Consider the following 18757-nt stretch of genomic DNA (forward strand, 5'->3'; position numbering starts at 1 on the left):
CTTCATTCAACTGCACTTGCCCCATCATTAAAATGTTCCCACAGCCACTTTCAAGGACTCTTCATCTCATGATCTTGATATTTATTCCTGAGTTATTGCTTATTTATTTATTATTATTATTTCCTTTTTGTGTATTTGCATAGTTTGTTGTCTTTTGCATTCTGTTTGAACACCCAAGTTGGTACTGCCATTCATTGATCCTATAATGGTAATTATTCCATTCTGGATTTTTTGAGTATGCTCACAAGAAAATGATTCTCAGAGTTGTATATGTAATTTGATAATAAATTTACTTTGAACTTTGATTCATGGATCATTTAGAAATCTGATGACTGAGGGGAAGAAGGTGTTCTTAAAACATTAGGGGTGTGTCTTCAGACTCGTCGAACCGCTACCTGATGGTGGTAATAAGATGAGGGCATGTCCTTAATGATGGATGCTGCCTTCTTGAGCCATTGCCATTTGAAGATGTCCTGAGTGGTGGGGAGGCAAGTGCCCATGATGGAGCTGGCTGTGTTTACAAACCTGTAGCACCCATCGACTTTTGTACTCCACTGGCTGGGACCTGTTCGGTAGGACAGCCAATCTAAAGGGCAGGCACTTCATGTTCTCCTTCCGTGTGAGTGGTGGCAACATGCCTCAGGCTGTACCTGAGCGGTAGACTCTAACAAACTTGGATTCCTGCCGCATGACATTGCACATTGCCCGAGTGCCCTGGGCATGATGGATTTAGAAGGAAAATCAAGCTTTATGGCGCTGTGCATACTTTGTCTCAAATAACTCCATTAAACCCTTTCCTTAGAGATTCTTTTGTATAAGCATAATACTATGTCACAAAATTCCTAGTTCATTATCTGGGCATATATCCCATTTGGTGTTTGCGAAATCTTGCTGTGTAATAAGTAACAACACTGTCTGGCTACATGACAGCAGTCCTGCAGTAATTCATAATCTAGAATGTTTTTAATTCATGAAATATGCTTTGTAACTTGAAAATTTTAGACCTTATATAAGTCCATATTGCACCTGAGCAAATTCATCTTATTGAGTCTGCTCCACCATTCAATCCTAGCAAATTTACTTCCCTTCACAACCCGTATTCTCATATCTTCTCCCCACAACCTTTGACATCCTTACTTACCAAGAACCTATCAACCTCTGCTTTAATTATCCTCAATAACTTGGCCTCCACAACCATCTGTGACAATGAATTTCACAGATTCACCAATCTCTGGCTAAAGAAGTTCCTTCACATCTCTGTTCTAAAGTGACATCTTTGTCTTCTAAGACTGTGCCCTCAGGTTCTATACTCTTCTACTATTGGAAATATCTTTTCTGCATCCAGTCTTTCCAGGATTTTCAACATTGTGTTATAAGAATACCTTGCTAAACATTAGCTGTTGACTGCAGAATTATAAGATGAGCTCCTACATGATTGTTAAGGCTGATGAATAAAGGATGATGGGTTGGAGATACATCTTTACCAAAGGAGGTGTAAGGTAATTCTTTCCTCCTGCAGGTCACCCTCAGGCAAGGTGTAGCACCTGCTTAGCACCCCCTGATCAGGGTCACATAAAGCCATGGGAGCAGCAGGTGCAGATCGCAAGTCCTGGTTATGCGACCACTGATGCCAGGCGGACAGTCTCTGAAGAGTATTATTGGTAATGGCTGGGAGCCAAAGAAGGCAATGGCAAACCACTTCTGTAGAAAAAAATCACGGTCATGGATAGACCATGACTGCCCATGTCACACTACACAGCACAAAATGATGATGATGATGAATAAAAGTTTATTCCACTTCAGACGAACCTGGATTTACAATACAATACATGCTCATGCTTGTATAATATGCATTTTTGAACATATGTTTCGCTGTGTCAAATTTGCTTTGGCTCATTTACTACCAGCTGTGCAGAATTTATTTTAATAACATTTTCTATCAAAGTATTTTCTTTGAATACAGTTCTTAGGCATAAAATCACTTGGAGAATCAGTATGTTTCCTTTAGTTCTGTTCAGCTGCTTGATTACAACAAAATTTTACACACAAGGTGGATCTTATTATCCGTTGGCAACATTATATTTTGCCATTACTCTGAGGATTCCATTTTTATGTCAGTGAATATGTGCTTAGTCCTTGATTATTTTTTTCAGGATGCAGGATTGGTGGACATCCAGTTAGCAAGTGCATTCATGAAGCATAACAACAAGCAAGGAATGCTTTTCTGAGAAATATGCTACTGAATTTTCCGCCTTCCACCCAGCAGCTCTGTGGTCAGGAAAGATCTATACGATGCTCTTGAAAACAAACCTTTTAGTAAGTGCAACTTAGTCACGAGAGTTTACAACCAACTATTGACATTAGCTTCTTCAGTGCCATGCTTAACTGCAATGTTGAGGGGAAATAACTGTTTGAGCATTGATTACATATGCAATTCATCATTGTGAAAGCTCCTTTTGGTAAACTGTAGCTTACACTGTATAATCAAGGAATGGTGCTTTGACAATTTCTTTCACCTCATTCATCATATTCCCTTGCAAGTGGAACAGTGAAAGGACCTAACCACTGACATTATAGAACAGAGGATGTTGCAATGTCATTGCAATTTCCTTCTGCAAATATATATTTTTTTAGTTCAGTTTAATAATATTATGAGTGGAACCAAGGTGAAATTCAGTTCTTCTTAAACCTTTCTTCCTGCTTTCCTGCAGCTGGCAGTTCAGTTGAATAAGTGGCCATTGAATAATGCTTTGACTACTGCTGTCAATGACTCAGTTGTGTCATTTATCCATCACCTACCTGTGTCTACTTTCAGGAATAGCTGGTAGTCCTTTATATGGTATGGATCACTTTTTCCCTGATGAAAACACCTAACTAGGAAGCACTATAGATTAAAACATAATCTTTGCTCTCTATTCCTTGAATAAAATCACTTAGGAGGGGTCTGATAAAATAGTGGTTAGAGCTCTGGTATTAATTTCCAACCTTCCTCCCATCTTATACCTTCTACCTCTCCAACAGCCCTATATGGCCAATTTTCTCCTCTTCCTGCAAATACTGACTTCTGCTGTGATGAACAGTTCGAGCTGTCTCCAACATTCCATCATTTGAGCATGACCCTAAATTCTATTTTCAACTGGGTTTCATCAAGTGGAGCATAACAATTATCCCTAATCCCTTCTTGAGCCAATTGCCTTGCAGCGTGTTTTCCAAATGTGGTCCTATGAAAATATTTGATTTCCTTTCTTTAGTCTTGGCCAATTGTTACAACTTACTAGTTCAGCACACATTGTAGATGGAATCAGCCAGTCTCCTGACCAGGCTGTTTTTTTTTGCATTGCAATGCATGACAGTTGCATTGTCAATGTTTGCGTAATTAAGACATACTTTTGCAAAATTCCGTAGACTTTCTGGCATACAACAAGCCTCAGAAGGGAATTGTTCATTAAAAGATTGGGAGTGGCTGGAATGTCTTCTCACTAAAATGCAAAATGAGCAATTTCAATCAGTTATTATTATGTCTTTTTTCCATGGAGAATAGAAATCTGATTTCACTTTGATGACTCATTAATAGAGCAATCTTATTACCCAAATACCATGAAGAGAATTGTATATGAAGTAATTTTCCTGGACACTGTTCCTGAAGGTTGCTACCAACCAAAGTGAGGAAATTGCTAGCTAAGATAATACGAAGCTTTTGCATTCTGGAAAATATTTTTTGGAAGCTGAAGTTAAACATATGCTCAGAAACATAATGTTATTTTAATAAGATTAATTTGAATTGCTCCAGTAAGCTTCGTTTAGTACTTCCTCTCAGTTGTCAGTGTATTAATATAGGCCCCAAAAGAAACATTCTCGGTTTATTTCATGAATACTTCGGCTGTGCAATGTTATTTTTCTTTAATGTCAGGGAATTTAAATGCAACCCCTTTCTTGTTTTCTCTTGGGTTAGTTGAAGTTTAGAGTTTTTCTTTGTTCTCTTACTGAGAAATTGTATTGATAATTTTGCTCATTTCTGTAGAAGAGAAACAATTTGAAAGAAGCATATTAATATTTACAAATTAAAGCTCATGATAGAGAAGACTCACTGGGTGTTGTAGTTTCAGATCTGGAATCTGCAAATAAATTCAGATCTGTCAACAATGAGTCAATACATTGCACAACGTAATACCTACCAGCAATCATAAATACAAACCCACTGCTTTTATATGTTGCCCAGAAATGAGATTCAAGCCCTTCATATTAGACCAAGAATATCGAGAAAATGAAGAGAACAAACAAATGAAAATAAAAATTTCAAATGGAACCCTTGCTCCTCAATTTAAGTTTGGCAAATATCCAACACATACCAATTCTGAAGAAACCAGGAATTGTCGTGGTTTCTCGTGCCCCACAAATGATTAGGAGACGCAGAAGATTCTTCAAGAAGGGTTAAACTTTAATTTGCAAATCAAAGCTGAGGGTCATTGAGCTAGTCGCTGATTGCCCACCGATCCTTGGACATAGCATGTTTTATAGCAATCTCCTGGTTTAGTTGCATTAGCATATGCAATCGGTCTATAGTTGCGTATCACTAGTACATCCGCCACTATTGTTTCTACCCATTGACTTAATCATGTTCTAATCTACATCTCTTAGCTACCTTGTCTTCTACATTCTTAATATTTCATTCTCCTGCTAAATTGGGTACATGCATAGCAAATAGCAAGTTTCAAAACTGACTACATCTCTTAGCTACCTCTCATTAACACACCATTGTCTTCTACATTCCTAAGATTTCATTCTCTAGCAAATAGCAAGTTTACATTCTTAATATTTCGTGACTTAATCATGTTCTAATCTACGTCTCTTAGCTACCTTTCATTAACACACCATTGTCTTCTACATTCTTAATATTTCATTCTCCTGCTAAATTGGATACATGCATAGCAAATAGCAAACTCAGATTACATAATTTACATCCCTTAGCTTCCTCTAACAGACCATTGTCTTCTACATTCCTAAGATTTCATTCTCTAGCAAATAGCAAGTTGCAACACATACCAATTCTAACGAAACCAGGAACAGGAAGAGATTCTGGTAAAAGGTCCCTCGATTCTCTTCTACTATTCAGTTAAAACCACAAGAAATTTGATCTTGATCTCAGCTCTACTTTCATGTCTACTCCTGATTACTTTTTAGTGCAAAATTCTCAGCCTCAACTTTATTCAGTGATGCCACTTTTTTTTCTGGAGTCAAGAAGTCCAAATATACATAACAATCTGAGAGAAGAAATTCCTCCTTACCTCAGCTTTAAATGGACAACTACTTATTATGAATCCATATTCCTTAGTACTAGATCCCCTCAAGGGAGTAAATATTCCTTTCAGGATCTAGCCTTTCAATGCCCCGTCAGAAACTTGCATGCTTCAAAATTTCTTCTCATTTTCTTCATCTTCATTGAGTTTAGATTTAACCTGTTCACCATTTCCTTCACTGACTTTGAGAAACTTCTCTGGATGACCTTCAATGCAAGTATATTTCTCCTCAAGTTAGGCCAATATCACTGAGATATGAAAAGAGGTTTTTTAAACGTCATAGTGAATCAGAGAACAGGAAATGGAGCATGTTATACACGAGGTTTAGGTGCTAAGCATGCAATGATAAATTTTAGCCAAGTTAGATCATCCCAATCTTACACTGGATCAGGCATTTCTGATCACAATATACATCAGTGCAACTGACACTTGGTGCGCTTATGTCAGTCACGCATCTACTGATGTTACATGCATGTTAAATCCATTCCCTCTCACACAGGTGAGTTCCCAGCTTACAAACACCCAACACATGGACACACATTAGCATATTATTAAATTTAGAAATCAACTGCATAACTAGTTCTCCCTCCTTCCCTCGCTCCTCCCTTCTTCCCTCCTTCCTCTTTCTTCCTTCTAGGCTTTTGATGCCATTCATTTTAACACTATGGGGGTATAGAATGATTTTTCTACGTTTCCTCATTTATGAACAAAATTTACTTGTGGACATCTGTACTGTAAAAATGCTATGCATTACTGCAGGACAGCCTATGCTTGTCATAAGGGGACAGGAGGCTGGACCCAAGTGCAGGACACAGGCACTGAAGTACTAGGGGCAGGACAAGAACAACTAAATGATAGACAAGATGTGATGACCGTGATGTGCGTGAGGAATGTGACGTTCAATTCCAGGAGAGCCTTAGAGTTCAGGCAGGCAGAAGGATCCCAGAGTTCAGGCAAGGCGGGATCCCAGAGTTCAGGCAGAGTCTAGGACAGGGGTCGGCAACCCGCGGCTCCGGAGCCGCATGCGCCTCTTTCATCTCTGTGCTGCGGCTCCCCGTGGTTTGTTACTTTTCGAAATGTAATTCAAAATTTGAAGATTATGGTGATCTTGTACAATCTAAATAAAACGTTGTGGCGACCCCATTTCCTGGCACATCTGAACTGGCTCACAATTAGCCACCGTTCCGGCTAAGGGAGATAGCCTACGGGGGTTTGTGAGTACATGTCTTTTGGAGCATCCGCGCCCACAGGGGGCGGGTTGAGGGAGGCTTTAAAGCGAGGCTGTTTAGTTCGAATAAAGTTATCTTTGACTGCAGTGTCGTTATTTTAGTGCTGCGTGTAGCACACCGCTACAACGTGTTTTTTATCGCTATTAATATACATCACCACTGCCAATGCCTGACACCCGCCAGTGCACGATTTCTTTTAATTTTTCGATCCAAGGTAGGCTAACTATGGTGTAACCTTCAACCCAATGTCTTTTTTTCGGAGCTCAAAATGTTTTTGTTGCATGCAGAAATGTAATTTCGTTTTCTCTGCAGGAGTTCATCAATTTCATAAATGCAACACATTATAATTTGTTTATACATAGCATAAAGGCAAAAAAACCCGTTGTATGCAGTGTTATTTCATTTTAAACGTCAAACGGGTTTTGTGGCTCCCAGTGTTTTCTCTTGTGTGGGAAATGGGTCCATATGGCTCTGTCAGTGCTAAAGGTTGCCGACCACTGGTCTAGGAGTTTACTGGGCAGGACGCATAACTCCTAAGCAGGGCCCAGACCTCCCAGGCAGGAACACAGGGGCCTGAGCAGGTCACAGGGCAAAGTGGCGGATCGTGTCTACCTTGGCGGGCAGAGGTGTTGCCCCTTCTTTGGTAATCCTGTGTCCCAGGAAGTCGATGGTATCGAGACTGAACTGGCATTTGGCCGGGCTGATCATGAGGCCGAAATCACTCAGGCCGGTGTAGAGCTGGCGGAGGTGAGACAGATGCTCCTGACGACTACTGCTGGCTATAAGGATGTCGTCCAAATAGATGAACGCAAAGTCCAGGTCGCACCCCACCGCATCCATTAGCCGCTGGAACGTCTGTACCATTCTTCAGGCCGAATGGCATTCGGAGGAACTCGAACAGGCCAAATGGAGTGATGAGTGCTGTTTTGGGGATGTCTTCAGGGTGCACCGAGATTTGATGGTACCCCGGTCGAGGTCTACTTTGGAAAAGATTCTTGCACCGTGCAGGTTTGCTGCAAGGTCCTGTTTATGCGGCACGGGGTAACTGTCTGGAGTTGTAGCCTCATTCAGGCAGTGGTAGTCGCTGCATGGTCTCCAACCCCCGGCTGCTTTGGGCACCATGTGCAGGGGGGAGGCCCATGGGCTGTTGGACCTTCGTACGATCCCCAATTCCTCCATCCTCTTGAACTCCTCCTTCCCAGCTTTTCTGGGGGGAGCCTTTGTGCGCGGGCATGGAGGGGCGGTCCCTGAGTCGGGATGTGGTGCTGTACCCCGTGTCTCGGCATGGTTGCCGTGAACTGCAGTGCCAGAATCAATGGAAAGTCCGCCAGGATTCTGGTGAATTCGTTCACCGACAGCGTGATACAGTCCAAGTGTGGGGCCGGCAACTTGGCTTCACCCAGGGAGAATGTCTGGAAAGTCTCGGCATGTACCAGTCTTTTCCCTTGCAAGTCGACCAGCAGGCTGTGAGCTCGCAAGAAGTCCGCCCCCAGGAGTGGTTGGGCCATGGCGGCCAGTGTGAAGTCCCATGTGAACCGGCTGGCGCCAAACTGCAGCTGCACTGTGCGGGTGCCGTAGGTCCGTATCGTGCTGCCGTTTGCGGCCCTCAGGGTGGGTCCTAGCTTCCTGTTGTGGGTGTCGTACCCCGTCGGGGGCAAGACACTGATCTCCGCTCCGGTGTCAACCAAGAAGCGGCGTCCCGACTGTTTGTCCCAGACGTACAAGAAGCTGTCCTGGTGGCCAGCCGCCATAGTCATTAGCAGCAGCTGGCCCTTGCAGGGCGGGCAACAATGGCGGGCTTTTGTGCCCCACCGCTGGTGGTAGAAACACCTCTGTTCACTGTCCTCACTCCTGCCTCTGTGTTGTGTGTGCCCCCCTGCCGGGCCTGGTCTGGTCTGCTGTTGGGCGTGTGGCCTGGTAATCTGACTGACGGACACCACGCTCTCCCTCTTGGCTTTCCATAGCACGTCTGCCTGGGTCGCCACCTTCCAGGGGTCGCTGAAATCTGCGTCGGCCAGCAGCAGATGTATGTCCTCGGGCAGCTGCTCTAGGAACGCTTGCTCGAACATGAGGCAGGTCTTGCATCCGTCAGCCAGGGCCAACGTCTCGTTCATCAAGGCTGACGGCAGCCTATCTCCCAAACCGTCCAGGTGAAGCAGGCGGGCACCCCGCTCACACCGTGAGAGGCCAAAGGTCCCAATGAGCAGCGCCTTGAATGCTTCATATTTGCCTTCTTCTGGGGGCGAATGTATGAAATCAGCAACCTGGGCAGCTGTCTCCTGGTCAAGGGTGCTCACCGCGTGATAGTAACCCGTGGAATCAGAAGATATCTGTCGAATCTGGAACTGGGCTTCTGCTTGGCTAAACCACACGCGTGGTCGCAGCATCCAGAAAGTTGACAGTTTTAGCGAAACTGCATGAACAGATGAAGAGTCGGTCATCTTTGGTCCAAATCCCGTTTTTGTCCGTCGGGATCACCAATGTAGCGATGTACTACATACAGAGCTAGAGACAACGACACGCAGTCGGTAAGTCATTTCGAGACTAGTTTATTCAAACTTAGTGGCGCTGGCATTTTAATCCCTAGCACCCACCCTCTCCGGGCAGAAATGACATCAAAGGTGCATTACCAAAGTCTCTCCCCGCGCACTGGCTATTTGTGAGCCGGTTTGCCTGCACAGAAAGTGGGTCACCACAACAGATGTCAAAAAGTCCAAAGAAATGTATTCCATGATTAATTTACACCAACTAAAAAGTCCAGAGGCCTTAGGGGATATCCACCAAAGTAAAATGTTCTTCCTCACACAAAAAGTCAGGATGTTAAAAAAGTTTTTCTGATGTGCGTTAATAATACAACTGCACTTGAGGCTGAAAGGCAAATGGGTCAGTCATGAAGAAATAGTGGAGCAGACTCGATGGGCCAAGTGGCCTAATTCTGCTGCTATATCTTATGGTCTTATAGCCTGTTAAACTCTGGAACGTTACCAGAAATGGCACTTCTAATTGTGGTCCCATCGTGCCTCTCACCCACTAAGGTGTTTTGTTGCTATTGGTAAGTGGTAAGGCAATTCTCTAATTGTTGTGCCACACAGTGTCAGCAGCTGCATTAAATGAAATTGGGTCCCATTGGGATTGTGCAGGTCTGTTTCCACACTTACTTCTGAGTGTAGATCAGAACCTAACTGTCTCAACACAAGAAAGGAGGACCAGAAATACATCACTAGGCCACAGCCTAGCTGAGGACTCCCCATCACCCTATATAATTGTAATTAAACCTCCATAGTTTTATACTCTACCCCCTTTACAAAGAAGGCCAAAATGTCATTGGCTTTCTCAACCAGCTGTTGGACCGGATTGCTAGCTTTTAGTGATGCACGCAGTTAAACACCCAGGTCCTGAAGTACATGACCACACATCTCTCTGAAACTTCATTTGCCAGTCTTTTCCCAGTCACCCAATCTATATCTCATTGCAGAATCATAATGCCCTCATCACTTCATGTCCTTCCTCTTTATCTTTACATCATTGGCAGATTTGGAAATCTTACATACTGTTCCTTCTTCCTGGTCATTAATGCAAACAGTGAATAATTGTGGACCAAGAACTGAAACCCTGAGGTGTTCCACTAGATAAAAAGGCTATTAATTCTAACTCTGCGTTTTCTATCAAAACAGTTTTTAATCCAAGCTTACATGTCCTCTGCTACTATGGGCTTTTAATTTATGTATCAGCCTCTTATATGGCATGTTATCAAATGTTGTTTTTGGAAATCAAATTATATACATACACACTATGAACCCTCCCTGTTGTATCCTCAAAGCAAATTCAGCAAACTTGCTAAACATCATTTAAGTTTCATAAATAATATTCCATTTCCTAAATAATTACCCCTTTCCTCGCTGATTATTGACTATCCCACCTTACCAATAATAGCTATTAAAATAACTGACCTGTAATTTCCTGCCTTAATTGAACAAATAAGTCATATTATCCATTTTCCAAATTTTTGGTAGCGTTCCAGAGTTAACAGACTATAAGACCATAAGATGTAGCAGCTGAATTAGGCCATTTGGCCCATCGAGTCTGCTCCTCTAGTTCCTCAGCTATCTATTTGCCTTTCAGCCCCAGTTTCCTGCCTTTTCCCCATATCCCTTCATGCCTTAACCAAAAAAGAATCTATCAACCTTAAATATACCCAATGACTTGGCCTCCACAGCTGCCAATGGCAATGAATTCCACAGATTTACGACCCTCTGGCTGAAGAAATTCTTCTACATCTCCATTCTAAAAGGACATCCCTCTGTTCTGAGGCTATGTCCCCTGGTTTTAGACTGTCCCACCATCAGAATCATCCTTTCCACATCCACTCTATGTTCAATAGATTTCAATGAGGTCACCCCTCACTCTTCTGAATTCTAGTGAGAACAGGCATGGAGCCATCCGCTCAAAATGAATGCTAAGATCGCACTTGCCTTCCTCTCCACTGACTCAACCTACAAATTAACCATAGGGAATCTTCCATGAGGACCCTCAAGTCCCTCTGCACCTCAGACTTCTGAATTTTCTCTCTGTTTAGAAGGTAATCTACACTTGTATTTCTTCTACCACAGTGCATGACCATAGACTTCCTGACACTGTATTCCATCTGCCATTTCTTTGCCCATTCTCCTCACCTGTCTAAGTCCTTCTGTAGCCTCCCTGCTTCTTCAAAATGATATTCCTCTCCAGCTATCTTCATATCATCTACAAACTTGGCCACAAAGCTAACAATTCCGTCATCCAAAACAATGACATATAATGTAAAAAGAAATGGTCCAACACAGTCCCTTGAGTAACACCCCTAGTCACCATCAGCCAACCAGAAAAGGATCCCTGTACTCTCACTCTTTGCTTCCTGCTAATCAGCCAGTGCTCTTTTCATGTATCTTTCTAGTAATACCATGGGCTCTTAACTTGATCAGTAGTCTCATGTGTGGTGCCTTCTGAAAATCCAAGTACACAATATCCATTGATTCCCTTTTGTCTAGTCTGCTTATTATTTCTTCCAAGAATTTCAACAGATTTGTCAGGCAAGATTTTCCATTAAGGAAACCATGATGACTACAGCCTATTTTATTATGTTCCTCCAAGTACCCCAAAACCACATGCTTAATAATCGTCTCCAACATCTTCCCAACCACTGAGGTCAGACTAAATGGCTTATAAATGCCTTTCTTCTGCCTCTATCCCTTCTTGAAGAGTGGAATGACAGTTTTGCTATTTTTCATTCCTCCAGGACCATGCCAGAATTGATTAGAAACATAGAAACACAGAAAACCTACAGCACAATATAGGTCCTTTGGCCCACAATACCGTGCCAAACATGTTCTTACTTAGAAATTATCTAAGGTTACCCATAGCGCTCTATTTTTCTAAGTTCCATGTGCCTATCCAGGAGTCTCCTGTCATATCCGCCTCCACCACCATTGCCGGCAGCCCATTCCACGCACTCACCACTCTCTGCATAAAAAACTTACCCCTGACATCTCCTCCGTACCTATTTCCAAGCACCTTAAAATTGTGCCCTCTTGTGTTAGACATTTCAGCCCTGGAAAAAAGCTTCTGACTATCCACACAATCAATGCCTCTCATCATCTTGTACACCTCTATCAGGTCACCTTTCATCCTCCGTCACTCCAAGGAGAAAAGGCCGAGTTCACTCAACTTATTCTCATAAGGCATGCTCCCCAATCCAGGCAACATCCTTGTAAATCTCCTCTTCAGCCTTTCTATGTTTTCCTCATCCAAGCCAAGCGTGCAGCTCTCACAGAGTACAAGCACTTACCAGCCGACCAAACACTCCAGGCTCTTCGAACTGCTAGAAGCAAAGTGCAACAGACTGCAGGCAGTGCGCAAATGAGTACTGGCTCCAGCTCAGTGAGGACATTCAGACGGCAGCTGTGACAGGCAATATCAGGTTGATGCATGATGGTGTCAAGAAGGCCCTTGGTCCATCGCAGAGCAAGACAGCACCCCTGAAGTCATCCAGAGGTAAAATAATCACCGATAAAAGCAAGCAGATGGAACTCTGGGTAGAACACTACTCTGAGCTCTACTTGAGGGAAAATGTTGTTAGCTCAACCATTGATGCCACCGATTGTCTACCAGTCATGGATGAACTCGATTCCATACCAACCATTGAGGACATCAGCAAGGCAACTGACAGTCTGGCCCCAGGGAAAGCTCCTGGCAATGATAGGATTCCTCCAGACCTGATCAAACACAGCAAGAGCTCACTCCTCCAACATTTACACAAGGTCCTTTGTCAGTGCTGGAAGGAAGGAGCCATACCACAGGATATGCCGGCTCCAAAATTGTCACTTTGTTCAAGAACAAGGGTGATAGGAGCGACTGCAACAACTACAGGGGTATCTCTGTGGTGAACTATGTGCCTGTCGGGACACGCCCCTGCTGACTGCTCCTGTGGCTCCTCCCACAGGCCCCTGTATAAAGGAGATCTGCGGCCTGACGCTCGGCCTCAGTCTCCAAGACATTGTATGATAGACACTCACTCCTGGTTCCTTCTTACAGTCAATAAAAGCCGATATCTCGCCTTACGTCTCAGTGTGAGTTATTGATGGTGCATCAATCTCCCTCCTGAGTATTGTCGGCAAAATCTTTGCTCACTTAGCTCTGTCACATCTACAGACCTTGGCAGAATGAGTCTATCCCGAGTCCCATTGTGGCTTTCACTCAAGGAGGTCAACTGTCAATATGATTTTCCCACTCCGTCAACTCCAGGAGAAGAGCAGGGAACAATAGAAACCCCTTTATGTTGCTTTCTTCAATTTGACCAAGGCATTCGACCTTCTCAGCAGGGAGGGGCTCTTTCAGGTTCTCCTCAAGATTGGTTGTCCCCCCCAAACTCCAGAGTATCATCAAGTCATTCCATGAGCACATGAGGGCTACTGTTCAGTACGATGGCAGCTCACCAGAACCCTTCGCTATTCGTAGTGGAGTCAAACAAGGATGCCTGTTGGCCCCAACATTATTCAGCATCTTCTTCCTTATGTTATTGAAGCACGCATTTGGGACGCCAACAGATGGCATCTACATCCACACCAGGTCTGATGGATGGCTGCACGCCTGAGAATGAGAACAAAGGTGCAAAAGATCTTAATATGTGAAATGCTCTTTGCCGATGACGCTGATATAACCCCGCACACCAAACAGCAACTACAAACTCTCATGGACCGCCTCTCTATGGCATGCAAGGACTTCGGGCTTACCATCAGCCTAAAGAAAACAAATGTCCTTGCCCAGAATGTAGTGGAGACACCAGTCATTACCATCGACAATTACGATCTGGATTACAGTTACGAGTTCACGTACTTGGGGTTAACCATTAGCGATACTCTCTCCCTTAATGCTGAAATCAATAGGCTTATCGGCAAAGCAAAATCGATCCTTGCTCGACTCTCCTCGCGGGTCTGGGAGAATCCGAAACTCGCTGCAAAGACCAAGACTGCCTTGTACAATGCATGCATTATCAGCACCCTCCTGTATGGTAGTGAGGCTTGGACCATCTACTCCAAACAGGATAGGAAACTCAATAGTTTTCACCTGAGCAGGCTTCACCGCAGCCTCGGCATCACCTGGAGAGACAAAGTCCCAATCTCTGAGGTCCTTTCCCACACTGGACTTCCCGCAATGTTCACACTTTTAAGACAATGCAGACCGCGCTGGCTGGGCAACGTCCTTTGTATGAAGGATGGTAGACTGCCAAAGGACATTCTCTATGGAGAACTAGCAACAGGCAAGAAGAATGTTGGTGGACCTCAGTTTCACTTCAAGGACCACAGCAAGTGTGACATGAAAGCCTTAAAAATCAACACAGAGTGCTGGGAGGATACAGCAGATGACGGCAACAAATGGCGAGGTACTCTTCAGCAACCCCTAGAGCGAGGCGAATGAGTGATCCTGAGTCAGTTTGAGGAGCGGAGAGCTAAACGGAGAGCACAGCAGACAATGGACAACAATTCCACGATGCCCTGCACATGCAGCACCTGTGGCCGAGCCTACTGTTCCAGGATCGGCCTCAGTAGCCACAGTTGACGCTGCTCGACAAATCAGTGACTACCAGAGGTGCAGTACCCGTGGTGGACCACGGCCGATGGAGACCACACACACATATCCTTCCTGTAGTGAGGTGACCAGAACTGAGCACGGTACTCCGAGTGGGGCCTGACCAGGGTCCTATATAGCTGCAACATTACCTCTCAACTCTTGAATTCAATGGACAGAATGGCCTGCAACTATGCTGTACTCTGTACTCTGTCTGTGGCAACTTGGGCATTAGCAATATTTTCCACAGTAATGACTGATGTAAAAAATACATTATATCTGCTATTTCTTTTTTTGCTATTATTAATATAGCAGACAATTTCTCAAGAGGCCTGACAGTTACCTCAGCTACCCTCTTTTTATTTGTATATCCAGAGAAGCTTTTAATGGTTCTTTTTCTACTAGATGTACATTTTCTCTCAAAATTAATTTTCTATGTTCTGATGAGCTTTTTAGTCTTCTGTTGCTGGACCTTTAAAACTTCAGTCCTCTTAAAACTTGTGACTTTGTTTGCTGGATTTCATGGTTTAACATTATCCTTTACTTCCTTTACAACATGGAACAGTAGAGCATAGTAATTGAAACCAGATCACTGGTGCTGTAATAGTTTTATATTAATCACTATGCTACCATACTGCCCCATCCAGTTCTACACATATCGGCTTAGTAGGTGAGCCCTCTATTATGTCTCTCTTGTGAAATAGAGATTGTGCCATGTTCTCACGGAATCTGTTTTTGATGGGGATAAACTCTTATAGACCAGCTGTTTCATTGTGTTTTATCGCACACAAATTAGGTCTATTTCAGTTCCTAGGCAGTTGTTTCATTTTCGAAAGATATTTATAAAAACTTAATTACATTTGAAGGCCTCTTTGCCAGGTTTGAAATGCGCATGATGGACACACAGATGAGATTAACAACATACGTGGTATCAGTGAAATGATCAATTTATTTAAGACATTTCTGTAATGAAAATCCTGAATAATAATGCGCTTCTGATCCTTGCTTTTTTAATGACCCCCAAAGCATTCCTGAGTTGGCTAGGAATTCCAGTCAGAAAGACTGAATGATTTTCCTGCTTTTCACATTATCCAGTTGGGACGACAGGCACTGAGGTCCCAAGTGAAGGGGTAATTCTTCTCATTTTCCTCTGAGTAGGTGCATCCTTCCTGCAAACCACTTCCGTGAATCCCCTCAACATGTCATGTTCTGACACTTTTCCATTTGTTTTTCAATCCTTCTCAGATTGTTGTTGGTCATTTCCTCTAACCTCCTTCTGGCCTACTTGATTCACATTTGTTTGCCTTCTGTTGTTCTGCTCCAGCATTAGTTCAGCCAGTAACTCTGCCTGACTCATTCCTGCCTTGTCAATACCTCTCTGCTCCTTGCATATCACTTCGTTTCTTCCCATGCCTTTAGACAGCCTCTTTGCTCCAGGAAGAAAAATGATTTGATCTATTTCTGCTCCTGCTCATGAACAACAAAGAAACTATCTTCCGCAGTAAAAATATGCTTAGGTTTAGATTATTATATATTTTTTTACCAACCCTAAGGAAGAGTTGCTCCTGTGTTTTAGTTTGCATCTGTAGATTCAACTAGTACTAATTACTGGTGGAAAACTGCTGGGAACTGACCGGTGTGGACAGTGGAAGAGAATCACAAATGAAGTGCTTTCAAGGTGAAGAGCAGCAGAGGAAGAGATGTAGGTGAGTGGCGTGTGATTTCCCCAACCATGCACCAGAAGCGATGGGAGTAACTCGCGGATGTCTTTATGTCATCTGAGGGTTTCACAAGCATGGATTTGGCAGCACAGCAGATACAGCAATTGTGCTTGTGAATATGCACATGTCAGCTGATAACTATTTCATTGTGTAAGCTGTAAGGGTCCTAATGCCCTTCTCTTGGACAACATCGGTGGCGTGGAGAGGGGAGACTTGCAGATTGGGCAACTGCCGGTCTTCCATAAAAAAAACCCTGCCCAGGCTTGTGCCCTGGAAACTTTCCAAGGTGCAAATCCATGGTCTATCGAGACTAACGGAGGCCTACATATTTCATTGTGATAGTATTTAACTCCATTCATTCTGTCGTAGTGTTTCTCAAGACTTGGACACAGCACAACAACATTTCGCTTCCTGTTGGCATTCCTCCTTGCCTGAGATAATGGACTGTCGAGTCAACTGACTCTGAAGACTAGTAGTATTCATTTTATGTTTAGTTATTCCTTTCAGCCACAGTGCAGGGTTCACTTTCCATTTGAGCATTATAGTTAACGGCCCTGTTTGGCCCAGTGTTTATTGTTTTCTTTTCCCTTTAACACTGTTTGCATTAAAGTCTGTGAACTATCGACCCACTTCAGTGTCTCTCACTCCGCTCTTAGGACGTATCCGAACTGGGTGACAGAAGGAAGCTGGTTTAAATGAATGTGTTCTTAAAGCTTAGCTCTGAAGAAAATGCATAGTCCAAAATAAAACATTTTTTGGTGGAGCTGGACTGCAGAATGCAGTTCTAAGTTTAAAAAAAAATCCTTAGCCAAATGCAAAATATTAAAGTTGTGGTACTTGCTATGCTTTGTGATGCACCGTCAATAACTCACTCTGAGACGTAAAGGCGAGATATCGGCTTTTATTGACTGGAAGAAGGAACAAGCAGTGAGTGACCACCATACTACATCCTGGAGACTGAGAGGCCGGGTTCAGGCCTTGATCGCCTTTATACCAGGGTCTGTGGGAGGAGCCACAGGAGCAGTCAGCAGGGGGCGTGTCCAGACAGGTATATGTAGTTCACCACACTTTGTAACTGTGGAAACTAATTGAAAGAAAAATATGGGATCTGGGAAATGGGCCTACTGAGTTTTCAGTGAAGCACACACGTGTGACATGGTGGCACAATTGCATATGCCATTCACGTACTTTTACACGTAACTTATAATGAATTATGTAAACAACAAAGGATGCTTAATCAAATAATGCACCATATTTACACTATTACATATCTGTTACTGAAATGTTAAATACACAATATTCCTCCCTGCTTAGCTATAAACTACATCTCAAGATAGAATGCACCTCAACTCAAATATGTAATGTATTGCTCTCTTGTCACAGATATAATATAACTATGATGCAGACATCCACAGCATAGTAAATTTTAAATTGTTCCATTCAGGACTAATGATTTCATCGCTGTGGTGGAATTTTACTTTTGGGATAACATCTTTCCTGATGGGGTGCTGGGGGTTCGTCACTCTACTTGGTAGCTGAGACCTGTGGCTGTGAAACAATCTCAGGTTCTGGGGACTCTTCCATAATGGTTGTAGGAGCTGACTCTGACACTGAAGGAAATGGTTCTGATAGTGGTAGCCCACTTCTTTCTCTACCAATTCTCTATCAATTTTGCTTTCCTCAAGTATTCGAGGTGTCATCTTCAGATGACATCAGACACAATCTTTTTGTAGGAGAATGGCCCAGTTCTGTCCTTGTACCCAATTTTGATCATTTCTGTAGTCTCTTGTTGGGATTGCTTGTCTAGCAGTGAAACATCAAGCCTGCTTGTTTGAGGAGCCCTCAACTGATGCAGATGTAATATGTCTTGGTCCATTCATTTTCAGGAATGATGGAATCTGTTCCGCAGAAAACTGTGGTTCATTGTCACTGACTAAGTGTTCTGGATCATCGGCCCTTGAAAAGAGGCTTCACAACACATCAACTGGGTGCGAGGCTTGTAACGGAGGCTATTGGGAACAATTCTGGCCACTTTGTAGTTGCATCCACTACTATCAAAAATTTGTGCTCACGAGAGGTACAACCATCCATCCTAAGCTATCAAACAAAGATTTGAGCCAATGCTCTCATTTTGGCCATACCTAGATCACTGGCATGTAGCTCCTCCAACACTTTGCTCACAGCTTGAACGGTACCACAACACTCACTCCCCACTTGTGAAAGTGTGGCATCATTTCTGGTTTTCCTTTGGATCATCTTTGATGTAGTAGGGAAAAGTTTGGTTTGTATTTGCGAGAATACCTCAAGAGGAGTGTCCTCTTTTGTAAATTTTTCAGGAATTCCCTTTTCCAAGGGTAAATGGGACAATCCATCAGCATTTCTAAGATTAGTTGTCCTCTTGAATTCA

General features: G+C 43.2%; 1 long non-coding RNA gene across 2 annotated transcripts in view; it reads left to right on the top strand.

The window, feature by feature from the left end:
* LOC132406996 (uncharacterized) overlaps positions 1-18757 on the top strand; it is a 59296-nt gene that overhangs the window by 27914 nt on the left and 12625 nt on the right. For both annotated transcript variants that reach the window (XR_009516330.1, XR_009516331.1), the window contains exon 2: positions 2154-2316. This is a non-coding gene — a long non-coding RNA (uncharacterized LOC132406996). The remainder of the gene's footprint in view (positions 1-2153; positions 2317-18757) is intronic.

This window comes from Hypanus sabinus, chromosome 17 (assembly GCF_030144855.1).
Source record: "Hypanus sabinus isolate sHypSab1 chromosome 17, sHypSab1.hap1, whole genome shotgun sequence".
In the NCBI taxonomy this organism is placed as follows: Eukaryota; Metazoa; Chordata; class Chondrichthyes; order Myliobatiformes; family Dasyatidae; genus Hypanus; species Hypanus sabinus.